This window comes from Lepisosteus platostomus, chromosome 5 (assembly GCF_059453375.1).
Source record: "Lepisosteus platostomus isolate fLepPlt1 chromosome 5, fLepPlt1.hap1, whole genome shotgun sequence".
Lineage (NCBI taxonomy): Eukaryota > Metazoa > Chordata > Actinopteri > Semionotiformes > Lepisosteidae > Lepisosteus > Lepisosteus platostomus.
Genome location: NC_142615.1, coordinates 44,109,995 through 44,120,907, shown reverse-complemented (window position 1 = coordinate 44,120,907; position 10,913 = coordinate 44,109,995). Strand labels below are relative to the sequence as shown.

The following is a 10,913-nucleotide window of genomic DNA, read 5'->3' as shown; positions in this document are numbered from 1 at the left end:
CTCCCCTTCAGCTGATTGTATTAAAGATCTCTGTTGACAATCTCCCAACCTAAGTGAAGGCTGAGTTTTCTTCGACATACGCCTTCCCGGACTCGGACCCCTGCCTGTTTACTCCGACTACGCCTGCGTCTCGCGCCAACCCTACCAAGGGCACCGCATTGGATCCCTATCCTCAGCAGTCAGCCCCTGCGTGACAGGTTCTGAGTGTCTTGGTTACATCCGTTTGTGTGTATAGATGAAAAAGCTATTGAAGAGCACCCCAACACCCCCCACCCATCTCGGTGGAAGTTGCCATGTTCAAAAAATCCTAAAAAGATAATTAAAGTTTCACACAACAAAGCATGACTTTGAAAAGTCAGGAGGCCTGGCCAAATTTCCCCATAGGCCCTTACCAATCATGGCCTCCTAATAATCCCCCTCTTTGAATTGGCTACATTTCTCTTCTCTCCTCCTCACTGATAGTGGTGAGTGTTCTGGCGCACTATGGCTGCCGTCGCATCATCCAGGTGGATGCTGCACATTGGTGGTGGTGGAGGAGAGTCCCCATTACCTGTAAAGCGCTTTGAGTGGAGTGTCCAGAAAAGCGCTATATAAGTGTAAGCAATTATTATTATTATTATTATTATTATTATTATTATTATTATTATTATTATTAATGAGCACAACACTTGATTACAGTAAAAAAATCATTAAAAAATAAAGAAATGTTCCACAACTCAAAGCAAGGTTGTATAAGGTTAGGGGACCTGTCTGATGTGTAAAACACCTGGTTGCAGCACTGTGGCTGTTGTGCTTGAAGAGCTATTGACTCGTGAATAGCACCCTCCTATCACCATGTACCGCCTGTCTAATGGTGCCATATTGAAAACATCATACAAAAATAAAGAAAAGGGACACAGCCACAGCAAGATTGTATAAGGTTAGGGGGCCTGTCTGGTGTGTAAAACACCTGGTTGCATTACTGTGGCTGTTGTGCTTGAAGAGCTATTGACTCGTGAATAGCACCCTCCTATCACCATGTACCGCCTGTCTAATGGTGCCATATTGAAAACATCATACAAAAATAAAGAAAAGGGACACAGCCACAGCAAGATTGTATAAGGTTAGGGGGCCTGTCTGGTGTGTAAAACACCTGGTTGCATTACTGTGGCTGTTGTGCTTGAAGAGCTATTGACTCGTGAATAGCACCCCCCTATCCCCATGTACCGGCTGTCTAATGGTGCCATATTGAAAAAATCATTACAAAATAAATAAAGGGGCCACAGCCACAGCAAGGTTGTATAAAGTTAGGGGGCCTGTCTGGTGTGTAAAACATATGGTTTCAGCAGTGTGGCTGTTGTATTTGAATTGCTATTGAGCCATGAAGAAGACCCACCTATCCCAATGTATTACCTGAAGTGTTACCTTCAGAAAATCATAAAAAATAAAGAAAGGGGTCACAGCCACAGCAAGGTTGTATGAGGTTAGGGGGCCTGTCTGGTGTGTAAAACATATGGTTTAAGCAGTGTGGCTGTTGTATTTCAATTGCTATTGTAGCGGCAATGCTTGTTAATAAGACAGAATTAAGCGTTGGTATGCTGTCCTAAAGGAGGCCCCATCTCACCCTCCATCTCTGTGGTGCAGCCACAGAGAAAATATTCATGCAGGCTGATTTAAGATGTTTTCTTTTGATAAGGAACAAGCTCCCAGACGCACTTAGCTAAGCCTGGCTATCATGATCAATGGTCATCCATTGGCGCCTATCAGTCTAGAGAGTGCCGAATGGACATCTGGACTGCATTCCTAAGTGTCAAGAGTAAGTGACTTATATCTCATCTTGATCAACCAATCAGGGACTGGCAGGGCGTGGTAATACCATGTGGGTCTCCAATGCCCGCCAAACTCTCAACCAATCAGCACACATCTGGGTCTTGGTCAAAAAGGGAGCGCAAGCTCAGATCGGGGCTCTCCTTGGCCATTTTCGTGCATCCTCAGAGACAATCACGTGACAACTGCTGTTGTCTGCAAAAGGACTTGGGCTTTGTTCTAAGCGCAAGGCCGAGGATCCCGTACGTACTCAGAATTCTACCAACGTGAATGCTTTGCTTGATCAACGGCAGCCTACAGTTGGACTCTCGTCGACAACCTGAATAGCTTATTCAGAAGCAGAGCTGGACCGGGAACAAACCAGCTTCTTCCCAGGCAAAAGAGTGACTTGTGAGGACTCGCGGTCACACTCTGTGCATAGAGACTTTCTACTAGCCAGCCGGACTGCTGGTAGATCCCCTCGGAGCAACGACTGCCCTGCGCGCCGCAGTCAGATTCCTCCGCCCGTCCTACTCCGAGCTGCACCTCGACTGGTTGGCCGGTAGCCAGAGAACGCCGACACAACGCCCATTGGACAACCGCTGCAACAGAGGCTGCAACAGAGCCTGTCAGCTGGTTTGGTGTTCGTGCCGGGAGATTCCAAATCCATACACAGTGGATAAGTAAACCCCATGTTCTACATTGCGTCTCGAGAATTCAATTGTACCTCAACACAAGTTGTTATCAATTTAATTCATGAGTAATGTATTTATTTCCGAGTTTAGAGTAACAGTGGGTAATAACACTGATTAGCGATTTGATAACCGAACGATATATATTGACATATATTCTCTGTTGTGTATCTCTTTGTGTTTGCATCTCTTCGAGATTATATACCTTGTATATTGATAACCCTCACAGTAAGGTCTGCCGCTCGTATCCAGGCAGACTAGTATATCTTTGGTGCACAATTTATATTAATAAATGTATCTCGTGTATTGAACCCGTGTGTGTGCGTTGTTAGTTGTTCTGACGATTGATTTTCTAAAAGCTACAACGAACAACCTCGTGATTACTGTTACAATTAATAATTGTCTCAGTAAACCCATCAAACCACTACACTATTGAGCCATGAAGAAGACCCACCTGTCCCAGTGTATTACCTGTAGTGTTACTTTCAGAAAATCATAAAAAAATAAAGAAAGAGGCCACAGCCACAGCAAGGTTGTATGAGGTTAGGGGCCCTGTCTGGTGTGTAAAACATATGGTTTCAGCAGTGTGGCTGTTGTATTTGAATTACTATTGAGCCATGAAAAAGACCCACCTATCCCAGTGTATACCTGTAGTGTTATCTTCAGAAAATCATAAAAAATAAAGGTTCCACAACCCAAAACAAAGCTGGGAAAAGTCAGAAGACCTGCTTAGTGTGCAAAACACTTACTTGCAGCATTGTGGGTGCTGTGATTTAAATGCTATTGGTTTGTGAACAGAATACCCCTATCCCAGTGCATTGTGCCATATTAAATAAAAGCACGAGAAAAAGAGATTCAGAACGCAAAGCTGTGTCAGTGTTCTGTGTAAAAAATCGGTTTGAACATCATGGGAGCTGTTTTTAATAAGATGATGAGTAAAGAATATTTTAATCTTCCTGCTGTCAGTAGTATTGTCAATATAGTTGACCCTTACCTGAATGAAAACGGCGTAAAGGAAGGGTTTCATAAATCAAACAAAGCTTTATTTCTGTGCTTACAGTCTGGGTAATTGGAGACTGCGCTGTTCTGCTTCCTATGGTCATATACAGGTTATTCACACAAAGCCGTATTGAACAGTATTTTTCGCGTTGTGAACGTCTGTACACAGCAGTCCTCCGGGTTCCAGTAAGTGCGTAATTACGCATCGATGAAAAACCGGAGGTTTAAAAAAAGATAATTAGCCCACTGATAGTTTGATGTAGAGGCTGTGGAAATATCCACAGGTCTTGAACTTTAAAATGCATTTGGTTTGACGGCGTTCTGTGCTTCCATTGGGAAGATATGGACAAAAGAATATTCGTGCTCGGTCAAAAAAATGTCATAAAAACGAAAAAGTAAAGGCTGAGAAAGCATTCACAATGTATTTTATACACAACGGAAGTATTCTCGCAACTCTAAGAGGTTTCGTGGTTTATTTTTTTTTTAATTGTTGAATCATATTTAAATGTTAAACAACTGAAGAGCATATCGCTGTAAACCAGGATGGCCGAGTGGTTAAGGCGTTGGACTTAAGATCCGATGGACAAATGTCCACGTGGGTTCAATCCCCCCTCCTGGTAGTTTTGTAATAAGTTTTAAGTGACAGAACACTTTGATGATTTACACTCTATTTAAATATGAATTTACTAAATTTCAGTTCAGTTCTCTTCACTCCCACTCCCTGGCATAACTGAGCTCTCACTATCGCATACTGAAGGCTTTACATGCATTAGCTGTGATACAGCTCCCAATAAAGACGGAATCAAACAGTTTGTTCTGTCTCTCATGGTGATCCTCTTCTCGATCCAAATTAAATGTTTAATATGATGCCTCGAGAAAAAAAAAGGAGTGAATTTCTGCCTGTAATGATTGATGCCCCATCAAACATTTTGTAACATCCCCGGAAGATTATACAGTAGAATCCTGGTTTGTGGCTTAAATTCAAGGTAAACAAGACTAAGGAAACGAGTTGGAAACTTGATGTCGAACTGGAATTTAAGTACCCGGAATATTTCACTACATTAGGCAATATGTGCCAGAGAGGAGCACTTTAAATCCCTTCGATAGCTCAGTTGGTAGTGCGGCTGACTGTATTAGAAACAGTTAGGAATCCTTAAGTTGCTGTTTCGACTCGAGCTCGAAGGAAGGTGCTTTTGTGAACTTTAATCAAATAGTTAAAATAGCGAATCTTTTTCACTCAGACGTTGATCTAAAGCTCAATAAACGATGAAGCAGAGGCTCTTGTTCCGAATTCAGCTAACATCTGGTTGTCTTGTTTTGGCAAATATCTTATCTTTGAATTAAGGGACTACGCTGTCTGATTTGTAATTCAAAAGTAGATACAAATGTCACTGTTTTCAAAGGATAGGTACTTAATTGGCTTTATGATTTGGTATTGATTTTGTATCATTATATTATTACGTTTGTGCTTTCTGTGTTTTTTATCGTATTGTGAACTTATTTTTTAAACAAATGCTTACAAAGGCAAACACAGCACACATCTGTTTATACCAGCGGTGAATTGTACATTTTTATGAAGTACAATCTACTGTATTTTTAGAAAAAAATGGCATACTGTGCTCGATATGTTGCAGAAACACAACCTGATATTTTCATAATTATTATTTTAATCATTTGACAAGTATGAGGTCCCGGATCCAAATCTTCAGTTCTGATTTTTTTAAAGTGATATCTTCTCTTCCTCTCGTGGAAATCACAAGATGTGAGCAAATGTTTTTTGTTCTTTTTTTTCACGTTGCGATCCAAAGAGCCTCAGACGCACAGTCTGACAGTAACCAAACCAGAATGGATTCTGCTGGGAGCCGGACTGAGCTCATTCTCACTCCCTGTGCTGAAAACAGAATTATCTCTTCCCCGAACATCGTCTACAGCTGCTAGATATTGCTCTGTGTCCTACTGCTCCAGCAATTCCTTTGACCAAAGACAGATCACTTGTGCGCTTTTAAACTTTTTGCTGCTACAGGCTCTTTGATGGCTCATGCTGATCGTCCTGTGGATCCAAAAGAAAATATTAAAGCTGATACTGATTTTTTCGATTGTAATTTGCATCTAGCTGCAACGTCCCTGGAAAAGATAATTTATTAGTTGCGTGCAATTGGAATCTTTTACTTTACGTATGGTAGTGGAAATAGTTTTAAAAATGTTTTCTAAAGAAGATTGTATTGCCAGGACCTGCCTTTAGCGCTCAGTAGCGATGACGCTGTTGATATAGATGGAGAAGAAATGTAAGATTAATTGATGATCTAAGCTAAAATAGCCCTAACACGCCTCCTGTAACAGTGTTTGTATTCATAGCAAGTAATATTTTTTTTCAAACCCGAACGTTGCTTTTGCATTAAGTGTTATGTAACCATTAGCGGTTTTGGTAGCTTCTGAAGAGCGCACTTTTCCAAACTGAAGCCTATAAGAACATTATTCAAGATGCACCATGGCCCAGAACGTGCATCGGGACAAGGATTAACATCAATTGAAAGTACTCCCAAATAAAAGACTTGACGGAAAAATTGAAAGAGTAGGCAAGTATTAAAACAAAACCATAACTTTTCGACTTCCAGTCACTTTCCTGGTTCAGGCTATGTAAAATAACATAATCAGTGGAGTCATGCCGAGGTTGTGAGTTCAAGCCTCACCTGGAGCAGCCTGGTTTTCTGTCTTGACAGGTAAACAGTGTTTTGTGTTATTTGCTAAATGGAGAGAGGATTCTGTGTTAATTGTGCTCCTCCTGGGAGAGGTCAAGATGAGAAGTTCATGAGGCTGGTGGTAAATATCCTGTCCAGGAATATCGGGGCTGTAGGGGGTCAGATCTATAGATGTAGTAAACACATCAGTGGAGACGGTGTGTCTGCTCTCTGTGAGAGAGCCGGGCGGAAAGAAGAATCTGTGGTCTGGGAAGAAGAGACCCTCGTTGGAAGAGCGGCGCTCCTCACAGGAGAGAATGAAAAAAATCTTTTTCAGGGACGCTGATTGTTCTCTTTGGGGGAATTAAAAGCACTTGCGGCCAGTGACCTCGTGGCGCAATGGTAGCGCGTCTGACTCCAGATCAGAAGGTTGCGTGTTCAAATCAGGTTGAGGTCAGCTGATGTGTTAGCAAATGCTGTGCTGTGCCGAACCCGGAAACTACCCCACGCAGTTGAGTTTTATCTGTACACCACTTAGGTAATCTGAATGAAATAACAGAGCAGGACAGAACACCCAGTCAGGAGCTTATGCAGCGAATCATCTTTAACACGACAAGAGAAAAGGCACCCTGCACAAAAAGCGTGATTTAAATCACACAACCCCGGTAGAAGTCGAATCGACAATCTTATAAACCGAAATCAGACGCGTTATCCATTAAACCACTAGCCCGTCACGTAAATGAATTGCACCATGGTGAGTTCTGCGCCGCTACTAGTAATACCCCACCCCCATCTTAAATTTTAAGTGAGAAACTTATTTTCTACATTTTTGTCAGTTTTAAAACTAGGAGTATACGGCACTCTGCACAGTGTACGAAGTAAATTACTTTCGCAGTAATTAATTTATTTATTATATTTATTAATAAAATAATAATATAAATTTACTTCGTACACTATGCAGAGTGCCGTATACTCCTAGTTGCGGCACACACGACATATACAGTAAAAAGCCTCAGGCACTGTGTTAGATGTGTTTTCGACGTTATATATGCGTTTATTAATATCGTCGATTTTACGGTTGCAATTCGACATTGATTATACGTCGCGGCGACGTATATATACGTATAGCTGTATTTTCGCCGTGAATATACGTATATTTGACGAATCACTGCCCACTGGGAATAGGTTTATTCCATGCTGAAAAGAGAAGAGAGAAATCATAACGTTTCAGCTGTGAAACCTTCTTCAGGTTTGTTTTCTCTCTTCTCTTTTCAGCATGCAATAAACCTACAGTATTACTTGTTCCTTTGCAGATACGAATGCTGACGTAGCTACATACCTGAATATATTAAACGTTTCATCTATATGATCAACATAATGTTCTCCTGAATAACTACTCGAAAGAAGCCGCAGCTCAGGTGTTCGTGGATTTAAAGTCCAGACTGCGAACCGCCAGCTGACACAGGTCTTTTACAGAACCGTTTTGATTTTCTCTACTTTGTCCCCGTAACGTCATTGTCCTGCTCGCAGCCGAGTCTGACACACGGTACCGTCTGGTTTCTGTCGCTTGGCGGGTCTGTGTGGGTTCTAATGCCCCAGTATTATGACGGGGACACTGGACTGTAAACAGGTGCCGTCCTTTGGCTGAGACGTAAAACCGAGGTCCTGACTCTGTAGTCATTAAAAATCCCAGGCCGTCTCTCGAAAGAGTAGGGTAGTAGTGTAATCCCGGCATCCTGGCCAAATTTCCCATTGACCCTTACCAGTCATGGCCTCCTAATAATCCCCATCTCTGAACTGGCTTCATCACTCTGCTCTCCTCCCCACTAATAGCTGATGTGTGGTGAGCGTTATGGCTGCCATTGCATCATCCAGGTGGGGCTGCACATTGGTGGAGGGGAGTCCCCATTACCTGTAAAGCGCTTTGAGTGGAGTGTCCAGAAAAGCGCTATATACATTTATTATTATTATTATTATGTAAAATGCAATAAAAATATCATGTTTGATAAATGTAAAAACTGATAAAGCTAATGCTTTTTTCAGGGCTATATCTACTTTAAAAAAAAAAGAGAAGTCTGTCGCGATTGTGAAAATTGGAGAACATGCACCAGTGGGTGCCTTCACATCTCCAGCTTCAGTCTCGCCTGTAGCTGCAAGAAGGTTAAAAGCGCACAAGTGATCTGTCTGGCGATAAACCTTTCCTCGATCCTTTGCGGACTTGTAAAACTGTTCATGATCAGAATAAAAAACGCTCACGCTAATACACAAGCACCCGTGTCTCGCCAAAGCTGACAAATAAACAGACGGAAAAGCCGCACTGCACGTGTGAACAGGGGAATGAGCGAGCGAGCGGGGATAGGGCGCCTCCTGCGCTTAAAAGCTTACAGCACCTGGTATTCCCAGGCGGTCTCCCATCCAAGTACTAACCAGGCCCATCCCTGTTTAGCTTCCGAGATCAGACAAGATCAGGCGTGCTCAAGGGGGTGTGGCCGTAAGCGAGAGCAAGGCTCGCTGGCACCCTTCTTATAGAGAGGACAGCTCCGTCACCTCTTTTACGACGCTGCTTTTTTTCCCTTGCGTTTTTCTCTTCTTCCCACGTTCTCTCTCTTCACTGCCTTCGTCCCCGCTCTATTTCACTTCAGCCTTTCACTCTTGCTTCCTTCCAATGAGGACGGAGCTGCGGGAGAAAGGGCGCTATAGAGGATCGCTGTGGAGAGCTGCTGCTGTGCTTTGACATCTGAGCTCTGTGGAAAACGATCTCAATACAATTCTGAAAAACGCGACTCCCCGAACGCCAGCCGAAGAAGTCTCCACAGCTGAAGCGCTGTGTTTCTTTTCACCTGGCGATAAACCTTTCCTTGATCCTTTGCGGTGTAGCGGCGAGGCTTATTAATAAGAAAGAATTAAGGGTTCTGAGCCTTCCCAAATGAGGCCCCATTTCTCTGTTCATCTCTGTGGTGCAGCCACAGAGAGACTATTCATGCAGGGTGATTTAAGATGTTTTCTCCTGATAAGGACAGCTCCCAAAGGGGGATGCACTTAGCTAAGCCTGGCTATCATGATCAATGGTCATCCATTGGTGCCTATCTGTCTAGGGAGTGCCAGTTGGACATCTGGACTGCATTACTAAGTGTCAGGAGTAAGAGACTCATATCTCACCTTGATCAACCAATCAGGGACTGGTAGGGCCGAGTAACCCACGTGGGACTCTGATGCCCATGGAACTTTCAGCCAATCAATGAGCTGAAGTTCCTCCAGGTAAAAACAGGCAACACAGAGAGCCTGAGAGATTCAGTAAGATTCAGTAATATTCTGGAGAGGATTCTGTGGACTGTTCTAAAGGGAATTCAAAGGAGAATTCCAGGGCAGGACGGCCCAGGAGCAGAAGGCTCCCAAGGGCAGAACATTCTTGCAGTGCTCCTCCTAACCATCCTGAGACTCAGCCCGGACAAACACGGAACGGCCAATGTGTCCGAGTGCCAGAACTTTCCTTTGTTCTAAGAGTCTAGAGCGGAGGTTGCCAGGGAGTAACCAGAGGATTCACCTGAGGTTAGCATCAGCAGCAGGCCTCGTGAACAGGTCGGAACTGTGGACAGCTGAATCACTATTCAGAACTAGCTCTTCATCAGGAACGAACTAGTCCTCTTCCTGACTTGCTGGGACCCACAGTCATCTTCTCTCCTGTGCACAAACTTTGCTAGTTAAAGCCAACAGTGAGCATCTGCAGCGCACCGTCGCAAGCCGCACACCACAGCCTGGCACGGAGCCAGAGAGCGCGGATTGGACAGCAACAAGCCTGCAACTGTTTCTTTGTGCCCGCAGGAGATCTGAATCCCCAGAGATTGGATGAGTATTCAACTTCAATGCATTACAGCTCGAGAATTCAATTGTTATCCCAACCAGTTGATATCAATTTAATTCCTAAGAGTTATGTACTTGTTTCGAGTATCTAATGTAGGAGTTATAACCAAGTTCATTTATGAAACGGTCTAAATGAATGATATACTGAACGTATGTCCTCTTGATATGTGTAACACTTTGTAACTGACTGAATATATACCTTTTGTATTCTGATAACCCTCTCGATAAGATCTGTTAGTTTTATATGCATATTCTATGTATTAATAAATGTATCCTCGTGTATTAGTACCTGTGTGTGCGCGTTGTTTGAGTTATGTCGCATGGTTGGACTCTAAAGCCATCAAAAGAATCAACTTTGTGATTTACTGCTACAATTAATAATTGTCTCAGTAAATGCCCGAACCCTACAGAACTGGTGCCTTCAGAGAGCCACTATGATTACATATTTGGCGTCCCTGAGCCGGTTTTCCTACAGCGGACTTGTAAAACTGTTCATGATCAGAATAAAAACCGCTCACGCTAATATACAAGCGCCCGTGTCTCACCAAACCTGACAAATAAACAGACGGACAAGCCGCACTGCACGTGTGAACAGGGGAATGAGCGAGCGAGCGGAGATAGGGCGCCTCCTGCGCTTAAAAGCTTACAGCACCTGGTATTCCCAGGTGGTCTTCCATCCAAGTATGAACCAGGCCCATCCCTGTTTAGCTTCCGAGATCAGACAAGATCAGGCGTGCTCAAGGGGGTGTGGCCATAAGCAAGAGCAAGCCTCGCTGGCACCCTTCTTATAGAGAGGACAGCTCCGTCACCTCTTTTACGACGCTGCTTTTTTTCCCTTGCGTTTTTCTCTTCTTCCCACGTTCTCTCTCTTCACTGCCTTCGTCCCCGCTCTATTTCA

At 43.4% G+C, this 10,913-nt stretch overlaps 2 non-coding genes and 2 pseudogenes across 2 annotated transcripts; 2 read left to right on the top strand and 2 right to left on the bottom strand.

The window, feature by feature from the left end:
* Positions 1-4,013: 4,013 nt before the first annotated feature.
* Positions 4,014-4,096, top strand: trnal-uaa (transfer RNA leucine (anticodon UAA)). Its single transcript has one exon. It is a non-coding gene; the product is annotated as a tRNA-Leu (tRNA).
* Positions 4,097-6,539: 2,443 nt separating this feature from the next.
* On the top strand, positions 6,540-6,611 carry trnaw-cca (transfer RNA tryptophan (anticodon CCA)). Its single transcript has one exon. It is a non-coding gene; the product is annotated as a tRNA-Trp (tRNA).
* A 1,921-nt stretch (positions 6,612-8,532) lies between these two features.
* On the bottom strand, positions 8,533-8,651 carry LOC148666959 (5S ribosomal RNA; annotated as a pseudogene).
* A 2,004-nt stretch (positions 8,652-10,655) lies between these two features.
* Positions 10,656-10,774, bottom strand: LOC148666958 (5S ribosomal RNA; annotated as a pseudogene).
* Positions 10,775-10,913: the final 139 nt, after the last annotated feature.